Source organism: Panulirus ornatus, chromosome 61, assembly GCF_036320965.1.
Source record: "Panulirus ornatus isolate Po-2019 chromosome 61, ASM3632096v1, whole genome shotgun sequence".
Lineage (NCBI taxonomy): Eukaryota > Metazoa > Arthropoda > Malacostraca > Decapoda > Palinuridae > Panulirus > Panulirus ornatus.
The window spans coordinates 5,417,942-5,440,441 of NC_092284.1; the positions used below are offsets into that span (position 1 = coordinate 5,417,942).

Below are 22,500 nucleotides of genomic sequence, written 5' to 3' on the forward strand. Positions count from 1 at the left end.
ATATATATATATATATATATATATATATATATATATATATATATATATATATATATTTCATACTATTCGCCATTTCCCGCGTTAGCGAGGTAGCGTTAGGAACAGAGGACTGAGCCTTTGAGGGAATATCCTCACTTGGCCCCCTTCTGTCTTCCTTCTTTTGGAAAATTAAAAAAAACGAGAGGGAGGATTTCCAGCCCCCTGCTCCCTCCCCTTTTAGTCGCCTTTTACGACACGCAGGGAATACGTGGCAAGTATTCTTTCTCCCCTATCCCCAGGGAATATATATATATATATATATATATATATATATATATATATATATATATATATATATATATATATATATATATATATATATATATATATATATATATACGTATATATATATATATATATATATATATATATATATATATATATATATATATATATATATATATATATATATATATATATATATATATTTACCATTTCCCGCGAGGTCACGGGTAAGGTTAGGTTAGGTTAGGTTAGGTGTGAGGAAGCAGTAAGAAAGGAAAGTGAGTGGGGCTGATGAGAGGGAAGATAGTGAGTGGGGCTCTGATGAATGAGAGAGAGAGAGAGAGAGAGAGAGAGAGAGAGAGAGAGAGAGAGAGAGAGAGAGAGAGAGAGAGAGAGAGAGAGAGAGAGAGAGAGAGAGAGGAAACAACCTCCATCTGATGATCAACAACATATTTCCTTTTCCATTCTCTCTCTCTCTCTCTCTCTCTCTCTCTCTCTCTCTCTCTCTCTCTCTCTCTCTCTCTCTCTCTCTCCCATCTCACAACAGCTTAACAATGGACCTTATTGACAGAGCCACTGTCTGTTTTCTTCTCTTTTATCTTCAGGTAACAATGGCGACCGATACACTATTCAGTGGCGACCGATACTTTATCCAGTGGCGACCGATATACTTTATCCAGTGGCGACCGATACTTTATCCAGTGGTGACCGATACACTATCCAGTGGCGACCGATACACTGTCCAGTGGCGACCGATACGCTATCCAGTGGCGACCGATACACTGTCCAGTGGCGACCGATACGCTATCCAGTGGCGACCGATACACTATCCAGTGGCGACCGATACGCTATCCAGTGGCGACCGATACACTATCCAGTGGCGACCGATATACTTTATCCAGTGGCGACCAATACTTTATCCAGTGGTGACTGATATACTTTATCCAGTGGCGACCGATACACTATCCAGTGGCGACCGATATACTTTATCCAGTGGCGACCGATACTTTATCCAGTGGCGACCGATATACTTTATCCAGTGGCGACCGATACTTTATCCAGTGGCGACCGATATACTTTATCCAATGGCGACCGATACACCTTATCCAGTGGCGACCGATACACTATCCAGTGGCGACCGATACACTATCCAGTGGCGACCGATACACTATCCAGTGGCGACCGATATTTTATCCAGTGGCGACCGATATACTTTATCCAGTGGCGACCGATACACTATCCAGTGGCGACCGATACTTTATCCAGTGGCGACCGATATACTTTATCCAGTGGCGACCGATACACTATCCAGTGGCGACCGATACTTTATCCAGTGGTGACCGATACACTATCCAGTGGCGACCGATACACTATCCAGTGGCGACCGATACTTTATCCAGTGGCGACCGATATACTTTATCCAGTGGCGACCGATACTTTATCCAGTGGTGACCGATACACTATCCAGTGGCGACCGATACACTATCCAGTGGCGACCGATACACTATCCAGTGGCGACCGATATACTTTATCCAGTGGCGACCGATACTTTATCCAGTGGTGACCGATACACTTTATCCAGTGGCGACCGATACACTATCTAGTGGCGACCGATACACTATCCAGTGGCGACCGATACTTTATCCAGTGGCGACCGATATACTTTATCCAGTGGCGACCGATATACTTTATCCAGTGGCAACCGATATACTTTATCCAGTGGCGACCGATACACTATCCAGTGGCGACCGATACTTTATCCAGTGGCGACCGATATACTTTATCCAGTGGCGACCGATACTTTATCCAGTGGCGACCGATACTTTATCCAGTGGTGACCGATACACTATCCAGTGGCGACCGATACACTATCCAGTGGCGACCGATACTTTATCCAGTGGCGACCGATATACTTTATCCAGTGGTGACCGATACACTATCCAGTGGCGACCGATACACTATCCAGTGGCGACCGATACACTATCCAGTGGCGACCGATACTTTATCCAGTGGCGACCGATATACTTTATCCAGTGGCGACCGATACTTTATCCAGTGGTGACCGATACACTTTATCCAGTGGCGACCGATACACTATCCAGTGGCGACCGATACACTATCCAGTGGCGACCGATACTTTATCCAGTGGCGACCGATATACTTTATCCAGTGGCGACCGATATACTTTATCCAGTGGCGATTTCAGTGATCGAGTGACAGTGGCATTAGGTTCATTAATAAAACGAGTGTGTTTTCCCCATGTTGGAATTTTTTTTTATTTTTTGACGTCTTAATATTAATTATTATGTATGTGCTAAGGATCAACATAATATTATTAAGGATTTACTTAAATCCTGGCAAGGGGATTTCTTCTCAGAGAAATCCTATTTTGGCTTTGTGGGTTTAATACTAATCCTCGTCCATGCACATGCGTGAGGGTTACGTAAGCATGCACATGCGTAAGGTTAGGTTACGTAAGCATGCACGTGCGTAAGGTTAGGTTACGTAAGCATGCACATGCGTAAGGTTAGGTTACGTAAGCATGCACATGCGTAAGGTTAGGTTACGTAAGCATGCACATGCGTAACGTTAGGTTACTTAAGCATGCACATGCGTAAGTTTAGGTTACGTAAGCATGCGCATGCGTAAGGTTAGGTTACGTGCGCATGCACATGCGTAAGGTTAGGTTACGAAATTATGCACATGCGTACGGTTAGGTTAGGTAAGGTTAGGTTACGTAAGCATGCACATGCGTAAGGTTAGGTTACGTAAGCATGCACATGCGTAAGGTTAGGTTACGTAAGCATGCACATGCGTAAGGTTAGGTTACGTAAGCATGCACATGCGTAAGGTTAGGTTACGTAAGCATGCACATGCGTAACGTTAGGTTACTTAAGCATGCACATGCGTAAGTTTAGGTTACGTAAGCATGCGCATGCGTAAGGTTAGGTTACGTGCGCATGCACATGCGTAAGGTTAGGTTACGTACACATGCACATGCGTAAGGTTAGGTTACGCAAGCATGCACATGCATAAGCTTAGGTTACGCAAGCATGCACATGCGTAAGGTTAGGTTACGTACGCATGCACATGCGTAGGGTTAGGTTACTTAAGCATGCACATGCGTAAGGTTAGGTTACGTACGCATGCACATGCGTAAGGTTAGGTTAAGTAAGCATGCACATGCGTAAGGTTAGGTTACGTACGCATGCACATGCGTAAGGTTAGGTTACTTAAGCATGCACATGCGTAAGGTTAGGTTACGTACGCATGCACATGCGTAAGGTTAGGTTACGTACGCATGCACATGCGTAAGGTTAGGTTACGTAAGCATGCACATGCGTAAGGTTAGGTTACGTAAGCATGCACATGCGTAAGGTTAGGTTACGTAAGCATGCATATGCGTGACGTTGGGTTACTTAAGCATGCACATGCGTAAGTTTAGGTTACGTAAGCATGCGCATGCGTAAGGTTAGGTTACGTGCGCATGCACATGCGTAAGGTTAGGTTACGTACACATGCACATGCGTAAGGTTAGGTTACGTAAGCATGCACATGCGTAAGGTTAGGTTACACAAGCATGCACATGCGTAAGGTTAGGTTACGTACGCATGCACATGCGTAGGGTTAGGTTACTTAAGCATGCACATGCGTAAGGTTAGGTTACGTACGCATGCACATGCGTAAGGTTAGGTTACGTAAGCATGCACATGCGTTAGGTTAGGTTACGTACGCACGCACATGCGTAAGGTTAGGTTACGTACGCATGCACATGCGTAAGGTTAGGTTACGTACGCATGCACATGCGTAAGGTTAGGTTACGTAAGCATGCACATGCGTAAGGTTAGGTTACGTGCGCATGCACATGCGTAAGGTTAGGTTACGTACGCATGCACATGCGTAAGGTTAGGTTACGTACGCATGCACATGCGTAAGGTTAAAGGATAAAAGCTTCCACTAAGTAATAAACATGACTTATATTGTCACTATACATACATACAATGGCCATTGGCGGAACTACTTGCGTCACCCACTTAATTCCCGTTTTCTTAGAAGGGTCTTTAGTTGGGGGGGGCTTTGGTCTGGAGGGGGGGTTTAATGGGGGGGTTGAGGTGAGGGAGGGAAGGAAGGAGGGGAGTGAGTGTCGACCGATGGATAGCTGTCTTGCACGACACTCACCCAACCCCACCCCAACCCACCCTACCTAACCCACCATCCCCCCCATTCAACCCCCCTTTCCTTCCCCCTAGCCAACCGATCCTCTTCCCCACTGAGGTGGGACATGCGCGTTCTTCTGTCACCAGTTGCACTCGGGTTCTCACCCAGTTCGCATCGCCGTCTTGGCTTGCGCTCCGCTGCTCGTGTGCGTGTGTGTGTGTGTGTGTGTGTCCCTCTTCCCTCCACACCCACTGGGGCAGAGAGATACAAGGGCGCCCACTTCCCTTCTCCTTCCTTCTTCTTCTTCTTCTCCTCCTCCCCACTTCACTTGTGGCTCAGCCAAGAAACGTAAGTAAATGGACAGTTTCATTATCTCTAACGAAGAATAAAGTGTTTCATGTTACGATACAAGGGTTTAAGGTTTAGGTTTTATGGAATGTTTGTGAATATCTTCGCAGTGGAAGGACTGAAGAAAAAATGGTGACAAGAGATCTTTATCATTTGTCTTGTTCCCCCGAAGGTCTCACAATGTGACCTCAATACATACGAGGGATATATTTATTTTTAGAACAGATTGAAGTATATTCTCCACTGTTGTCACACTCACACACACACACACATATATACATGTGTATATATGTAGGAAGAGAGAAAAGTGATTGGTTCTCAGTGAGTGTAGGTTTGCGGCAGGGGTGTGTGATGGTTGTTTAATTTGTTTATGGATGGGGTTGTTAGGGAGGTAAATGCAAGAGTTTTGGAAAGAGGGGCAAGTATGAAGTCTGTTGGGGATGAGAGAGCTTGGGAAGTGAGTCAGTTGTTGTTCGCTGGCGATACAACGCTGGTGGCTGATTCATGTGAGAAACTGCAGAAGCTGGTGACTGAGTTTGGTAAAGTGTGTGAAAGAAGAAAGTTAAGAGTAAATGTGAATAAGAGCAAGGTTATTAGGTACAGTAGGGTTGAGGGTCAAGTCAATTGGGAGGTGAGTTTGAATGGAGAAAAACTGGAGGAAGTGAAGTGTTTTAGATATCTGGGAGTGGATCTGGCAGCGGATGGAACCATGGAAGCGGAAGTGGATCATAGGGTGGGGGAGGGGGCGAAAATTCTGGGAGCCTTGAAGAATGTGTGGAAGTCGAGAACATTATCTCGGAAAGCAAAAATGGGTATGTTTGAAGGAATAGTGGTTCCAACAATGTTGTATGGTTGCGAGGCGTGGGTTATGGATAGAGTTGTGCGCAGGAGGATGGATGTGCTGGAAATGAGATGTTTGAGGACAATGTGTGGTGTGAGGTGGTTTGATCGAGTAAGTAACGTACGGGTAAGAGAGATATGTGGAAATAAAAAGAGCGTGGTTGAGAGAGCAGAAGAGGGTGTTTTGAAATGGTTTGGGCACATGGAGAGAATGAGTGAGGAAAGATTGACCAAGAGGATATATGTGTCGGAGGTGGAGGGAACGAGGAGAAGAGGGAGACCAAATTGGAGGTGGAAAGATGGAGTGAAAAAGATTTTGTGTGATCGGGGCCTGAACATGCAGGAGGGTGAAAGGAGGGCAAGGAATAGAGTGAATTGGAGCGATGTGGTATACCGGGGTTGACGTGCTGTCAGTGGATTGAATCAGGGCATGTGAAGCGTCTGGGGTAAACCATGGAAAGCTGTGTAAGTATGTATATTTGCGTGTGTGGACGTATGTATATACATGTGTATGGGGGTGGGTTGGGCCATTTCTTTCGTCTGTTTCCTTGCGCTACCTCGGAAACGCGGGAGACAGCGACAAAGCAAGAAAAAAAAAATATATATATATATATATATATATATATATATATATATATATATATATATATTGGAAAGGATCACAATTTTGCGCGTGATCAAGATATTCCTATGAGTCTACGGGGAAAATGAAACACGAAAAGTTCCCAAGTGCACTTTCGTGTAATAATCACATCATCAGGGGAGACACAAGAGAGTAATATAACAGTCAGTTGATATACGATATACGATATACGTATATCAACTGACTGTTATATTCCTCTCTTGTGTCTCCCCTGATGATGTGATTATTACACGAAAGTGCACTTGGGAACTTTTCGTTTTTCATTTTCCCCGTGGACTCATAGGAATAAATATATATATATATATATATATATATATATATATATATATATATATATATATATATATATATATATATATATATATATATATATATATATATATATATAAATATATATATATATATATATATATATATATATATATATATATATATATATATATATATATATATATATATATATATATATCTGGGGATAGGGGAGCAAGAATACTTCCCACGTATTCCCTGCGTGTCGTAGAAGGCGACTAAAAGTGGAGGGAGCGGGGGCTGGAAATCCTCCCCTCTCGTTTTTTTTCTTTTTAATTTTCCAAAAGAAGGAACAGAGAAGGGGGCCAAGTGAGGATATTCCCTCAAAGGCCCAGTCCCCTGTTCTTAACGCTACCTCGCTAATGCAGGATATGGCGAATGATATGAAAGAAAGAATATATATATATATATATATATATATATATATATATATATATATATATATATATATATATATATATATATATATATATATATATATATATATATATATATATATGTATATTGGAAAATGTCACAATTGAACGCATGATCAAGTAAATTCCTTGTAATCCACAAGAAAATGAAACACGGTAAGTTGCCAAGTACATTTTCGTGTAATAATCACATCATCATCAGGGGAGACACAAGAGAGAAATATAACAGTCACTTGATATACATCGAAGAGACGAAGCTAGGACGCCATTTTGGTAAACAATTATGATCCTTTCCAATATGAATATATATATATATATATATATATATATATATATATATATATATATATATATATATATATATATATATATATATATATATATATATATATATATATATATATATATATACATATATATATATATATATATATATATATATATATATATATATATATATATATATATATATATATATATATATATATATATGTGTGTGTGTGTGTATGTGTGTGTGTGTGTGTGTGTGTGTGTGTGTGTGTGTGTATGTGTGTGTGTGTGTGTGTGTGTGTGTGTGTGTGTGTGTGTATGTGTGTGTGTGTGTATGTGTGTGTGTGTGTGTGTGTATGTGTGTGTGTGTGTGTGTGTGTGTGTGTGTGTGTGTGTGTGTGTGTGTGTGTGTGATTATAGGATACTACTGAGTTAATCAAGGTCATGTTGTAACATTGGGAACCTTTCGTGACTTTAGGTGGTGGTAAGACTCATGAAATGTTGTGGTTGTGGTGGTTGTGGTGGTTGTGGTGGTTGTGGTTGTGGTGGTTGTGGTTGTGGTGGTTGTGGTGGTTGTGGTTGTGGTGGTTGTGGTTGTGGTGGTTGTGGTTGTGGTGGTTATGGTGGTTGGGGTTGTGGTGGTGGTGGTTGTGGTTGTGGTTGTGGTGGTTGTGGTTGTGGTGGTTGTGGTGGTTGTGGTTGTGGTGGTTGTGGTGGTTGTGGTTGTGGTGGTTGTGGTGGTTGTGGTTGTGGTGGTTGTGGTGGTTGTGGTTGTAGTGGTTGTGGTGGTTGTGGTTGTGGTGGTTGTGGTTGTGGTTGTGGTGGTTGTGGTTGTGGTGGTTGTGGTGGTTGTGGTTGTGGTGGTTGTGGTGGTTGTGGTTGTGGTTGTGGTGGTTGTGGTGGTTGTGGTTGTGGTGGTTGTGGTTGTGGTGGTTGTGATTGTGGTTGTGGTTGTGGTGGTTGTGGTGGTTGTGGTTGTGGTGGTTGTGGTTGTGGTGGTTGTGGTGGTTGTGGTGGTTGTGGTTGTGGTTGTGGTGGTTGTGGTGGTTGTGGTTGTGGTGGTTGTGGTTGTGGTGGTTGTGGTGGTTGTGGTTGTGGTGGTTGTGGTTGTGGTGGTTGTGGTGGTTGTGGTTGTGGTGGTTGTGGTTGTGGTGGTTGTGGTGGTTGTGGTTGTGGTGGTTGTGGTTGTGGTGGTTGTGGTGGTTGTGGTGGTTGTGTTGATTGTGGTGGTTGTGGTTGTGGTGGTTGTGGTTGTGGTGGTTGTGGTTGTGGTGGTTGTGGTGGTTGTGGTGGTTGTGGTTGTGGTTGTGGTGGTTGTGGTGGTTGTGGTTGTGGTGGTTGTGGTTGTGGTGGTTGTGGTGGTTGTGGTTGTGGTGGTTGTGGTTGTGGTGGTTGTGGTTGTGGTGGTTATGGTGGTTGGGGTTGTGGTGGTGGTGGTTGTGGTTGTGGTTGTGGTGGTTGTGGTTGTGGTGGTTGTGGTGGTTGTGGTTGTGGTGGTTGTGGTGGTTGTGGTTGTGGTGGTTGTGGTGGTTGTGGTTGTGGTGGTTGTGGTGGTTGTGGTTGTAGTGGTTGTGGTGGTTGTGGTTGTGGTGGTTGTGGTTGTGGTTGTGGTGGTTGTGGTTGTGGTGGTTGTGGTGGTTGTGGTTGTGGTGGTTATGGTGGTTGGGGTTGTGGTGGTTGTGGTTGTGGTGGTTGTGGTGGTTGTGGTTGTGGTGGTTGGGGTTGTGGTTGTGGTGGTTGTGGTTGTGGTGGTTGTGGTGGTTGTGGTTGTGGTTGTGGTGGTTATAGTGGTTGGGGTTGTGGTGGTGGTGGTTGTGGTTGTGGTGGTTGTGGTGGTTGTGGTTGTGGTGGTTGTGGTGGTTGTGGTGGTGGTGGCTGTGGTTGTGGTGGTTGTGGTTGTGGTGGTTGTGGTTGTGGTGGTTATGGTGGTTGGGGTTGTGGTGGTGGTGGTTGTGGTTGTGGTTGTGGTGGTTGTGGTGGTTGTGGTTGTGGTGGTTGTGGTGGTTGTGGTTGTGGTGGTTGTGGTTGTGGTTGTGGTGGTTGTGGTGGTTGTGGTTGTGGTGGTTGTGGTGGTTGTGGTTGTGGTTGTGGTGGTTGTGGTTGTGGTGGTTGTGGTGGTTGTGGTTGTGGTGGTTATGGTGGTTGTGGTTGTGGTGGTTGTGGTTGTGGTGGTTGTGGTGGTTGTGGTTGTGGTGGTTGGGGTTGTGGTTGTGGTGGTTGTGGTGGTTGTGGTTGTGGTTGTGGTGGTTGTGGTGATTGTGGTTGTGGTGGTTGTGGTGGTTATGGTGGTTGTGGTTGTGGTTGTGGTGGTTGTGGTGGTTGTGGTTGTGGTGGTTGTGGTTGTGGTGGTTGTGGTGGTTGTGGTTGTGGTGGTTGTGGTGGTTGTGGTTGTGGTGGTTGTGGTGGTTGTGGTGGTGGTGGTTGTGGTGGTTGTGGTGGTTGTGGTTGTGGTGGTTGTGGTGGTTGTGGTGGTGGTGGTTGTGGTTGTGGTGGTTGTGGTTGTGGTGGTTGTGGTGGCTGTGGTTGTGGTGGTTGTGGTTGTGGTGGTTGTGGTGGTTGTGGTGGTTGCGGTGGTTGTGATCGTGGTTGTGGTGGTGGTGGTTGTGGTTGTGGTGGTTGTGGTGGTTATGGTGGTTGTGGTTGTGGTTGTGGTGGTTGTGGTGGTTGTGGTGGTTGTGGTTGTGGTGGTTGTGGTTGTGGTGGTTGTGGTGGTTTTGGTGGTTGTGGTTGTGGTTGTGGTGGTTGTGGTAGTTGTGATTGTGGTTGTGGTGGTGGTGGTTGTGGTTGTGGTGGTTGTGGTGGTTGTGGTTGTGGTGGTTGTGGTTGTGGTGGTTATGGTGGTTGGGGTTGTGGTGGTGGTGGTTGTGGTTGTGGTGGTTGTGGTGGTTGTGGTTGTGGTTGTGGTGGTTGTGGTGGTTGTGGTTGTGGTGGTTGTGGTTGTGGTTGTGGTGGTTGTGGTGGTTGTGGTTGTGGTGGTTGTGGTTGTGGTGGTTGTGATTGTGGTTGTGGTTGTGGTGGTTGTGGTGGTTGTGGTTGTGGTTGTGGTGGTTGTGGTTGTGGTGGTTGTGGTGGTTGTGGTTGTGGTGGTGGTGGTTGTTGTGGTTGTGGTTGTGGTGGTGGTGGTGGTTGTGGTTGTGGTGGTTGTGGTTGTGGTTGTGGTGGTTGTGGTAGTTGTGATTGTGGTTGTGGTGGTGGTGGTTGTGGTTGTGGTGGTTGTGGTGGTTATGGTGGTTGTGGTTGTGGTTGTGGTGGTTGTGGTGGTTGTGGTTGTGGTGGTTGTGGTTGTGGTGGTTGTGGTGGTTTTGGTGGTTGTGGTTGTGGTTGTGGTGGTTGTGGTAGTTGTGATTGTGGTTGTGGTGTGGTGGTTGTGGTTGTGTGGTTGTGGTGGGTTGTGGTTGTGGTGGTTGTGGTTGTGGTGGTTAGGTGGTTGGGGTTGTGGTGGTGGTGGTTGTGGTTGTGGTGGTTGTGGTGGTTGTGGTTGTGTTGTGGTGGTTGTGGTCAAGTAAATTTGGGGGAGGTAAATTTTGAATGGAGAAAAACTGGGGGGAATTTGGAAGTGTTTTAGATATCGGGAAAGGGGATCGGGCCGGGAGGGAAACCAGGGAAAAGCGGAATGGTTCAAGGGGGGGGGAGGGGCAAAAATTTCCTGGGGCCTTGAAAAACGTGTGGAAGCGAAACCCTTATCTGGGAAAACCAAAAAGGGGAAATTTTTAAGGAATATTGGTTCCAAAATGTTTGTAGGGTTTGCGAGGGCGTGGGTTATGGATAAAAGTTTGGCGCGGGAGGATGGATGTGCTGGAAATGAAGGTTTGGGGACAATGGGGTGGTGGGAAGGGGGTTTTGATCGATTAATAACGAAAGGGTTAAGAGAGTTTGTGGAAAAAAAAAAGACCCGGGGTTGAAGAGCAAAGAGGGTTTTTTAAATGGTTTTGGGCACAGGAGAAAAGAGTGGGGAAAGATTGACCAAGGGGGATAATGGTCGGAGGGGGAGGGAACGGGGAAAAAAGGGGGAACCCAAAATTGGGGGTGGAAAGATGGAGTGAAAAAGATTTTGTGTGATGGGGCCTAAAACGGGCGGGAGGGGAAAGGGGGGAAAGGGAAAGAGTAAATTAAAGCGATGTGGAAACCCGGGGGTTTGACGGGGTTTTAGTGGTTTTTGAATAAAGGGAAATTTTAAGCGCCCGGGGGTTTAAACCCAGGGAAAGGGCGGGGAAAAAGGTATGTTTATTTGTGTGGTGGACTATGTATATACATGTGTATGGGGGTGGGTTGGGCCTTTTCTTTGGGCCCTTTTTCCTTGCGCCCCTCGAAACGCGGGGACACCCACAAAGAAAAAAAAAAAAAAAAAATAAAAAAAATATTTATATAATAAAATAAAATTTTAATATATATAAAAAATATATATTTTAAAATATTTGGAAAAGGGACCCAAAAATTTTGCGCGTGATCAAGATTTTTCCTATGACCACGGGGAAAATGAAACACGAAAAGTTCCCAGAGTGCACTTTCGTGTATTAATCACATCATCAGGGAACACAAGAGAGTAATATATACAGTCAGTTATATACGAGATACGATATTCGTAATATCAACTGACTGTTAATTTCCTCGCTTGTGTCTCCCCTGATGATGTGATTATTACACAAAGTGCACTTGGAACGTTACCGTTGTTTCCTTTTCCCCGTGGACCATAGAATAAGATTAGATATATAGATAATATAGATATTTATAATAGATATATATATAGATATATATATATATATATATATATATATAATATAAATATATATATATATATAAAGAAATATATATATATAGATATATAAAGATATAAAAATAAATAAATAGTAGATATATAAGAGATATAATATATATATAATATAACTGCTGGGGATAGGGAGCAAGAATTACTTCCCACGGATTCCCGCGTGTCGGAGATGGCGACTAATAGGTGAGGGAGCGGGCTGAAATCCCCCCCTCGTCGTTTTTTTCTTTTTAATTTTCAAAAGATGGAACAAGTAAGGGGCCAAGTAGGAGTATCCCCTCAAAGGCCCATCCCCTGTTCTTACGCTACCGCCTAATGCAGGATATGGCGAATGATATAAAGAAAAATATATATTATATAATATATATACTAATATATATTAAATGAATGAGATATAAATATTTATAATATATATATATAATATAATATTTATATATATATATATTTATGTATATTGGAAAAGTCACAATTGAAAGCATTAGCAAGTAAATTCCTTGTAATCACAAAAAATGAAACACGGGAATTGCCACGTACATTTTCGTGTAATATATCCACACATCATCAGGAGACACAAGAGAGAAATATAACATCACGTGTTATACAGCGAGAGACAAGCTAAGACGGCCCCCATTTTGGTAATCAATTATGATCCTTTCTCAATATGAATATAGATATATAAATAATAAAGATAAATATATATATATATAATATATAAAAATTTTATATATAGTAGAAATATATATAATATAATATATATATATATATAGTATTTACAAATATATATATATATAAGTCTACTATATATATATAATATATATATATATAATATATATATATATATATTATATATATATTTGTGGTGTATGTTGTTTGTGTGGTGTGTGTGTGGTGTTGTTGGTTGTGTATGTTGTGTGGGGGTGTGTGCGTGTGGTGTGTGGGGGGTGTGTGTGTGGGTGATGGTGTGGTGTGTGTGTTGTAGTTTGTGTTTGTGTGTTTGGGTGTGGTTGTGTGTGTGTGTGTGTGTGTGATTATAGGATACGACTGAATTCATCAAGTCATGTTGTAACATTGGGAAACCTTTCGTTCTTTTGGTGGTGGGAAGACTCATAATGTTGGTGGTTGTGTGTGGTGGGGGGTGTGTGTTGTGGTTGGGGGGGTTGTTGTTGTGGTGTGGTGGTGTTGTGGATTGTGGTGTTGTGGTTGTGGTTTTGGGTGGGGGTTAGGTGGTGGGTGGTGGGTGGTGTGTTGGGGTTGGGTGGTGGTGTTGTGGGTTGGGTGGTTGGGGTTGTGGTGGTGTGGGGGGTGGTGTTGTGGTGTGTGGGGTTGTGGGGGGGTTGTGGTTGTGGGGGTTGTGTGTGGGGGTTGTTTGGGGGTGGGGGTGTGGTTGTGGTGGTGGGGTTGGTGGTTGGGTGGTTGGTGGTGGTGGGGGTTTTGGTGTTGTGGGGTGTTGGTTGTGGTGGGGGGTTGTAGTGTGGTGTGGGGGTGGTGGTGTGTGTTGGGGGGGTTGTGGTTTGGGGGGTTGGTGAGTGTTGTTGTGGGGTTTGGGGGTTGGTGGTGGGTGTGGGTGGTGTGTGGGTTGGGGGGTGGGTTGGTGGTTTGTGGTGGGGTTTTGTGGGTGTTGGGTGGTGGGTGGGTGTGGGGGGGTGGGGTTGGGGTTTGGGGGGGGTGGGGGGTGGGGGGGTTTGGGTGAGGGGTGGGTGGGTGGGTGGGGGTTTGGGGGGGGGGTGGTGGGTGGGGGGTGGGGTTTGGGGGGGGGTGGGGGGTGGGGTGGGGGGGGGGGGGGGGGGGGGGGGGGGGGGGGGGGGGGGGGGGGGGGGGGGGGGGGGGGGGGGGGGGGGGGGGGGGGGGGGGGGGGGGGGGGGGGGGGGGGGGGGGGGGGGGGGGGGGGGGGGGGGGGGGGGGGGGGGGGGGGGGGGGGGGGGGGGGAGGGGGGGGGGGGGGGGGGGGGGGGGGGGGGGGGGGGGGGGGGGGGGTGGGGGGTGTGGGGGGTGTTGGGGTTGGGGGGGGGGTGGGGTGGGGGGTTGGTGGTGGGTGGTGGGGTGGGGTGGGGGTGGGGGGTTGTTTTGTGGGGGTGGGGGGTGGGGGGGGTGGGGGTGGGGTGGGGGTGGGGTGTGGGGGGGGGGGGGGGTGGTTTTGGGGTGGGGGTGGGGGGTGGGTGGGGGTGGTGTGGGGGGGGGGGGGGGGGGGGGTTTGGTTTGGGTTTTGGTGGGGGGGGGGTGGTGGGGGGTGTGGTGGTGTGTGGTGTTGTGGTGGTGTTGGGTGGTTGAGGTGTGGTGGTTAAGGGTGGTGGTTTGTGGTGGTGGTTGTGTTGGGGTTGGTGGTTGTGGTGGTTTGGGGGTGTGTGTGGTGTGGGGTTGTTGTGGGGTGGGGTGGTGAGTGGGTTGTGGTGGTTTGTGGGTTGTTGGGTTGTTGGGTGGGTGGTTTATGAGGGGGGTGGTTGGGGTTGTTGGTGGTGGGTGTTTGGTTGTGGGTGTGGTGGTTGTGGGGGTGGTTGTGGTGTGGTGTTTGGTTTTGTGGGTGGTGGGGTTTGTGGTTTGTATTGTTGTGGTGGTGGGTGGGTGGTTGGTGGTTGTGGTGGGTGTGTGGTGTTGGTGGGTTGTTGGGTGTGGTTTGTGGTGTTGTGGGTGTTGTAGGTTTGTTGGTGGGTGGTTTTGGGGTGGTTGTTTGGTTTTGTTGTGGTTTGGTGGGTTTTTTGTGGGTTGTTGGGGTGGGGTGGGGGGTGGTGGTGGTGTGTGGGTTGTGGTGATGGGTGGGGGGTGGGGGGGGGTGGGTAGTGGGGGTGTGGTGTGGTGGTTTGGTGGGTGGGGTTGGGTTGTGGGTGGGGTGTGTGTGGTGGGGGTTGGGTGTGTGGTTGTGGGGTGGTGGGGTTTGGGGGTGGGTTGTGGTGGTGGGTTTGGGGGGGGGGGGGGGGTTGGGTGTGTGTGTGGGGGTGTGGTGGGTGGGGTTGTGGGGGTTTGTTGTGGGTGGGTGTTGGGGGTGGGTTGTGGTGGGGTGGTGTTGGGGTGTGGTGGGTGGGGGGGGTTGTGGGTGTTGTGTGTGGGGTGGTGGTTTGGTGGGGGTGGTGGTGGGTTGGTGGGGTTGGGGTGGTGGTTTGGTGGTTTGTTGGTTGTGTATGGGTGGTTTGGTGGGGTTGGTTGTGGTGGGTGGTGTTGGTGGGGTGTTGGTGGGGGTTGTGGGTGTGGGTGTGGTGTGGGGGTTGGGGGGTGGTTGTTGGTGGTTTGGTGGGTGGGGTAGTTGGGGGGGGGTTTGGTGGTTGTTTGGGGTGGGGGTTGGGGGGGGGTGGTGGTGGGGGTGGTTGGTGTGTGGGGGTGTTTGGGGGGTGGGGTTGGGGGGGTGGTGGGGTGTTGTGTTGTGGTTGGTGGGGGGGGGGGGTGGTGTTGTGGTTGGGGGTGGGTTGGTAGGGGGTGGTTGGGGTTTGGGTGGTGTTTCTTTGTGGGGGGTGGTGGGGTTGGGGTGGGGGGGGGTGTGGGGGGGGTGTGGGGTTGGTGTTTGGGGGGGGTGGTGGTGGTTGCTTGGTAGAGTTGGGGTGGGGGTGTGTGGGTGTGGTGGTGTGTGGTGTTGTGGGGGTGGTTTTTTGGGGTGGTGTGTTGGGGTGGTGGTTGGGGTTGGGGTTGGGGTGGTTGTGGGGGTGTGGGTGGGTTTGTTGTGGTTGGGTGGGGGGGTATGGGGGGGGGTTGGGGGGATTGGGTTGGTTGGTGGTTTTATGGGTGGGTGGGGGTGGGTTGGGTGGTTGGTTAGGTGGTCGTGATGGGTGTGGTGGTATGTGGTGGGTGTAGTTGTGGTGGTTTTGGTGTGGTGGTGGGGTGGTTGTTGGTGTGGTGGGTGTGGGGGGTGTTGGGGGTGGTTGTGGTGGATGGGTAAAACAAGTCTCAAAGTTTGATGGGCGTCAGAATTAAGGAATATGCGTCTGTGTTTACTATATCATAGTTTATAAGAGAGTATAGTATATATAGATAAATATAGATATATTTATATATATAGATAAATATGAGGGTCAAGTCAAATTGGGAGGTGAGGTGGAATGGAGAAAAACTGAAGAAGTGGAAAAGTGTTTTAGAGAGCTGGGGAGTGGATCGGTCACGGAATGGAACCATGGAACGGAGTGGACAGAGGGTGGAGGGGGCGAAAAGCCGGGGGCCCTTTTGAAGAATGGTGAATCGAGAACATGATCTCGAAAGCAAAAATGGGATGTTTGAAGGAATAGGGGTTTTCCAACAATGTGTATGGTTGCGCTGGGTGGCTATGGATAGAGTTGTCGCAGGGAGGATGGAGGTGCTGGAAATGAATGTTTGAGGACAATGTGTGGTGTGAGGTGGTTGAGCGATTAAGTAACGTATGGGTAAGAGAGATGTTAAATAAAAATGCGGTTTGAGAGAGCTGTAGAGGGTGTTTTGAGAGTGGTTGGGCAACAATGGGAGAGGATGATGAGGAAAGATTGACCAGAGATATAGGTGGCGGAGGTGGAGGGAACTAGGAGAAGCGGGAGACCAAATTGGAGGTGGAAAGATGGAGTGAAAAAGATTTTGTGTGATGGGGGCCTGAACAGGCAGGAGGGTGAAAGGAGGGCTAGGAATAGAGTGAGTTTGATGCGATGTGGTATTCCTGGGGGGGACGTGCTGTTAGTGATTGAATCCAAGCAATTGTGAAGCGTCTGGGTAACCAGGGAAAGCTGTGTAGTATTATATTTGTGTGTGTGGGTCGTATTAGATATACATGTGTATGGGGGTGGGTTGTCCATTTCTTTCGGCTTTTCCTTGCGCGTAACCTCCAAAACGCGGGAGTCTGCGACAAAGGATAATAAAGTAAATAAATAATTAAGTAAAATAAATATAATAATAGATAGAGATTATATATATATATATAGAAGATATAGTTAATAATATTTATAATATAGAGATATGGGAAAGGTCTCAAAGTTGCGCGGGATCAAGATAGTGCTATGATCCACGGGGGAAATGAAACACATAAGTTGCTCAAGTGCACTTTCGTGTAATATCACATCAGCAGGGGAGACACCACACATACGCTGTTTGTGTGCGTGTGCGGGGGTGACGTGTCCTTTTGTGGGGGTTGTGTGTGGTGTGTGTGTGTACGTATCCACGTTGTAAACCACTGGCGAGGGAAAGAGAAGGAGATTCGAGTCAGAATTCATGTGTTTGTTGGCTTCCTGAAATGTGGGTTCTGAAAACTAGGGGTAGGAACGGTTTATATTGGGGTCGATTTTTATGAAAGGGAATTTTTTGTTTGGGTCTGTCCTTTTTACTTGTGGGAAAGGGCGTTGTGTCCTTTGGTTTTTACTATTATGTTTCCGATAGTTTTACTGTTCTGGGTAATTGGGTAGTCCAAGGTTGTTTCTTTAATGTTCTTCAATAGATAGTGTTCTTTTGGGTGTTCAAAACCCTGTAATTGATAGTCCAAGGTTGTTTTTTTATTTAAAGGTCTTCAATTTGATGGGTTCTTTTTGGGTTTTTCATAACCCTGTAATTTTAAAAGTCCAAAAAAGGGGTTTTTAAAAATGTTCTTCAATTTGATGGTGTTCTTCTGTTGTTCCCTAACCCTGTAATTGATAGTCCAAAGGGGGGGGTTTTTTTAATTTCCCTTTAATAGAAGGGTTTTTCCCGCTGTTTTAACCCTGTAATTGATAGCCCGGTTGTTTTTATAAGTTCCCTTTAATAATAAATGTTCCTTTTGGGTGGTTTATAAAAATGTTTAAATTTTTTTGTCCAAGGTTGTTTTTAAAATTTTTCCCCTTTAAAAGATGGTTTTTTTTTCTGCCCGTTCATAACCATGAATTTATAGTCCCCCAAAGGGTTTTTTTTATAAGGGGCTTCCAAAGGTGGGGGCTTCTTTTTTCAAACCCTGTAATTGATTTCCAAGGTTGGTTTTTTTAAAGTTCTTCAAAATGGTGTTCTTTGCTGTTCATAATTTATGTGAGTTTTTAACGTTCCCCCCAATTTTTTTTTTCTTCAATTTGAAGTGGGTTCTTCTGTGTTTTTTTAACCAAGGGAATTTTAAAAGTCCCCAAAGGGGGGTTTTTATAATGGTTTTTTAAAAATGGTGGTTTTTCCGGGTTTTTTCATTAAACCCTTTTTTTGATAGGGCCCAAGGGGTTTTTTTTTAAAAGTTCCTTTAATAGAGGTGTTTTTTCGGGGGGGTTTATAACCCGTAATTGAAAGTTCCTTGTTTTTATTAAGGGTTTTTCCAAAAGAGGGGGGGTTTTTTTGCGTTCTAATCAGGGAATTGATATCCAAGGTTGCAACCATTTAATGTTATAACTTCCTTTATAAAAGGTTTTTCAATAGATGGTTTCTTCTGCGGGTTTATAATCATGTAGATTAAAAAACGTTCCTTTATAATGTTCTTCAATAGATGGTGTTCTTCTGCCGTTCATAACCATGTGATGTTATAACGTTCCTTAATAATGTTCTTCAATAGATAGTGTTCTGCTGTTCATAACCATGTAATTGAATAGTCCAAGGTTGTTTTTATAATGTTCTTCAATAGATAGTGTTCTTCTGCTGTTCATAACCATGTAATTGATATCCAAGGTTGTTTCTATAATGTTCTTCAATAGATGGTGTTCTTTGCTGTTCATAATCATGTGAGATTATAACGTTCCCTAATAATGTTCTTCAATAGATAGTGTTCTTCTGCTGTTCATAACCATGTAATTGATAGTCCAAGGTTGTTTTTATAATGTTCTTCAATAGATGGTGTTCTTCTGCTGTTCATAATCATGTGAGATTATAACGTTCCCTAATAATGTTCTTCAATAGATAGTGTTCTTCTGCTGTTCATAACCATGTAATTGATAGTCCAAGGTTGTTTTTATAATGTTCTTCAATAGATGGTGTTCTTCTGCTGTTCATAATCATGTGAGATTATAACGTTCCCTAATAATGTTCTTCAATAGATAGTGTTCTTCTGCTGTTCATAACCATGTAATTGATAGTCCAAGGTTGTTTTTATAATGTTCTTCAATAGATGGTGTTCTTCTGTTGTTCATAACCATGTAATTGATAGTCCAAGGTTGTTTTTATAATGTTCTTCAATAGATGGTGTTCTTCTGCTGTTCATAACCATGTAATTGATAGTCCAAGGTTGTTTTTATAATGTTCTTCAATAGATGGTGTTCTTCTGTTGTTCATAACCATGTAATTGATAGTCCAAGGTTGTTTTTATAATGTTCTTCAATAGATGGTGTTCTTCTGTTGTTCATAACCATGTAATTGATAGTCCAAGGTTGTTTTTATAATGTTCTTCAATAGATGGTGTTCTTCTGTTGTTCATAACCATGTAATTGATAGTCCAAGGTTGTTTTTATAATGTTCTTCAATAGATGGTGTTCTTCTGTTGTTCATAATCATGTAATTGATAGTCCAAGGTTGTTTTATAATGTTCTTCAATAGATGGTGTTCTTCTGCTGTTCATAACCATGTAATTGATAGTCCAAGGTTGTTTTATAATGTTCTTCAATAGATGGTGTTCTTCTGTTGTTCATAACCATGTAATGATAGTCCAAGGTTGCTTTTATAATGTTCTTCAATAGATGGTGTTCTTCTGTTGTTCATAACCATGTAATTGATAGTCCAAGGTTGTTTTTATAATGTTCTTCAATAGATGGTGTTCTTCTGTTGTTCATAACCATGTAATTGATAGTCCAAGGTTGTTTTTATAATGTTCTTCAATAGATGGTGTTCTTCTGTTGTTCATAACCATGTAATTGATAGTCCAAGGTTGTTTTTATAATGTTCTTCAATAGATGGTGTTCTTCTGTTGTTCATAACCATGTAATTGATAGTCCAAGGTTGTTTTTATAATGTTCTTCAATAGATGGTGTTCTTCTGCTGTTCATAACCATGTAATTGATAGTCCAAGGTTGTTTTTATAATGTTCTTCAATAGATGGTGTTCTTCTGTTGTTCATAACCATGTAATTGATAGTCCAAGGTTGTTTTTATAATGTTCTTCAATAGATAGTGTTCTTCAGCTGTTCTAAAATGTAATTGAAAAAGTCCAAGGTTTTTTTTATAATGTTCTTCAATAGATGGGGTTCTTCTGTTTTCATAACCCCTGTAATTGATAGTCCAAAAGGTTTTTTTTAAATTTTTCTTCAATAGATGGTGTTCTTCTGTTGTTATAACCCCTGTTTAAATTTAAAGTCCCAAGGGTTTTTTTTAAAATGTTCTCAATAGATGGGGTTTTTTCTGTTGGGTTTATAAAACCCTGTAATTGAAGTCCAAGGTTTTTTTATAATGTTTTTCAATGATGGTGTTCTTTTGTTGTTTATAACCATGTAATTGATAGTCCAAGGGTTTTTTTTATAAGTTTTTCAATAGATGGTGTTCTTCTGTTTTTTATAACCATTTAATTGATTGTTTAAAGGGTTTTTTTTATAATGGTTTTTCAAAAGATTGGGGTTCTTCCTGTTCATAACCCTGTAAATTATAAGTTCCAATTGTTTTTAAATTTTTCAAAAGATGGGGTTCTTCGTTTTTCATAACCAAGTAATTTTAATAAATCCAAGGTTTTTTTTTATAATGTTCCCTTTAATAGATGGGGGTTCTTCTGTTTTTTCATAACCATGTAATTGATAGTCCAAGGGTTTTTTTTATAATGTTTTTCAATAGATGGGGTTTTCTGTTTTTCATAACCCTGAAATTTATTTGTCCAAGGTTGTTTTTATAATGTTTTTTTCAAAGATGGTGTTCTTTTGTTTTTCATAACCCTGTAATTGATATCCAAGGTTGTTTTTTTAAGTTCTTCAATAAAAGGTGTTCTTCTGTTTTTTCCCTAACCCGTAATTTATTGTCCAAGGTTTTTTTTATAATGTTCTTTAATAGATGGTGTTCCCTTTTGTTTTTCATAACCATGTAATTGAAAAGTCCAAGGGTTTTTTTTTTAATGTTCTTTAATGATGGGTTCTTCGTTTCAAACCATGTAATTTATTGCCAAAAGGGTTTTTTTTTTAAAGTTTTCAAAAGATGGGGTTCTTCTGTTTTTCATAACCCTGTAATTGATAGTCCAAGGGTTTTTTTTAAAAAAGTTCCCCAATAGATGGTTTCTTCTGTGTTCATAACCCTGTAATTGAAAGTCCAAGGGTTTTTTTTATAATGTTTTTTTCAATAGATGGTGTTTTTTCTGTTTTTCATAACCATGTAATTGATTTGTCCAAGGTTGTTTTTATAAAAGGTTTTTCAATAGATGTTTTTCTTCCCGTTTTTCATAACCCTGTAAATTTATAGTCCAAGGGTTTTTTTTATAATGTTTTTCAATAATGGGGTTTTTTCTGTGTTTTATAACCAAAATTTAATTTTATAGTCCAAGGTTTTTTTTTTATAATGTTCTTTAATAGATGGTGTTTTTTCTGTTGTTTTAAACCTTAATTGTAGTCCAAATGTTTTTTTTAATGTTCTTCAATAATCCTATAGTTAAATTGAGCCGGGCCTTTGAAATGATTTTTACCCGGGACGGACCCTTAAACATGAAAAAGAAAATCTAAACGTACATATGTTCTAAGTCCTTCATCAGAGACTTTTACACAAGTTTCAGAATCATCTCCTCATTAGAAAGTGTTCAATTCTTTATGATTTCCACAATCCCATGTCTCCAATCATATGAAATCCCCTTTTACCCTTTTCATTATCACTATTACCCACATGATCGTATTCAAGATGATACATCCCATTTGGTATTCTTAGATTCCTTGATATCATTGATACAAAGATAGGATCTAAGAGTGATAATGTATCAAACTCTTGCTTTCTCAGTGAAATGAGTTTGATAAAGGAAAGTTTCCTATATGCATTTAAAGAACTTCCGCTTCCATTGTTCCATCTGCTGCCAAATCCAGTCCCAGATATCTAAAACACTTCACTTCCTTCAGTTTTTCTCCATAGGTTTCCATTACTCTGTCTCCACGAAAGTCTTACGTTTCTCCAAAGTCAGTTTATGTTTGAAATAACCCATTAGTAGAAATTGACCATTTTTGAAAGGGCTTGTCAAAAACCCTTCCCCACCATTTGATTTTTTTTTTTTGTTTCTTCATTGTAATTATTGGCTTTTTTGCAGTTTTTTTGTACTGTATGATCAACTTTCAAACATTTTGCAATGATTTTCCGATGACCATTTTTTGGGACGAGTTATCCATCATTATAACCCCAAACATAACGTTTTCTTTAATTCAAGAGAACCAATAATCTCTCTCTCTCTCCTCCTCTCTCTCCTCTCTCTTTAAACCACGACCCCAATATCACATTTTTTCCCCAATTGGGGCCTTGAAATTCCCCCCCCCCCCCCAAGTGTTACCTAGGGAGCTATGGGTTCGGTCCGTTGGACATGGCGGCTCGTGTGAGGGGGTAGCGGATTGGGCCTTTTTTTTCGTGTTTTCCCGGCGCTACCTTTCTGATTTAAAAGTGGCGATGGGGTTTTCCCTGGGCGGGTTTACGCCGAAATGGGTAAAGGCGACAAGTACGAATAAATACGTGG

At 43.6% G+C, this 22,500-nt stretch overlaps 1 protein-coding gene across 1 annotated transcript in view; it reads left to right on the plus strand.

Moving 5' to 3' along the window:
* The first annotated feature begins 4,651 nt into the window (after positions 1–4,651).
* LOC139767440 (uncharacterized) overlaps positions 4,652–22,500 on the plus strand; it is a 228,134-nt gene continuing 210,285 nt past the window's right edge. The window contains exon 1 of the mRNA XM_071696822.1: positions 4,652–4,770. The gene's annotated coding sequence lies outside the window, so the exon portion shown is untranslated. The remainder of the gene's footprint in view (positions 4,771–22,500) is intronic.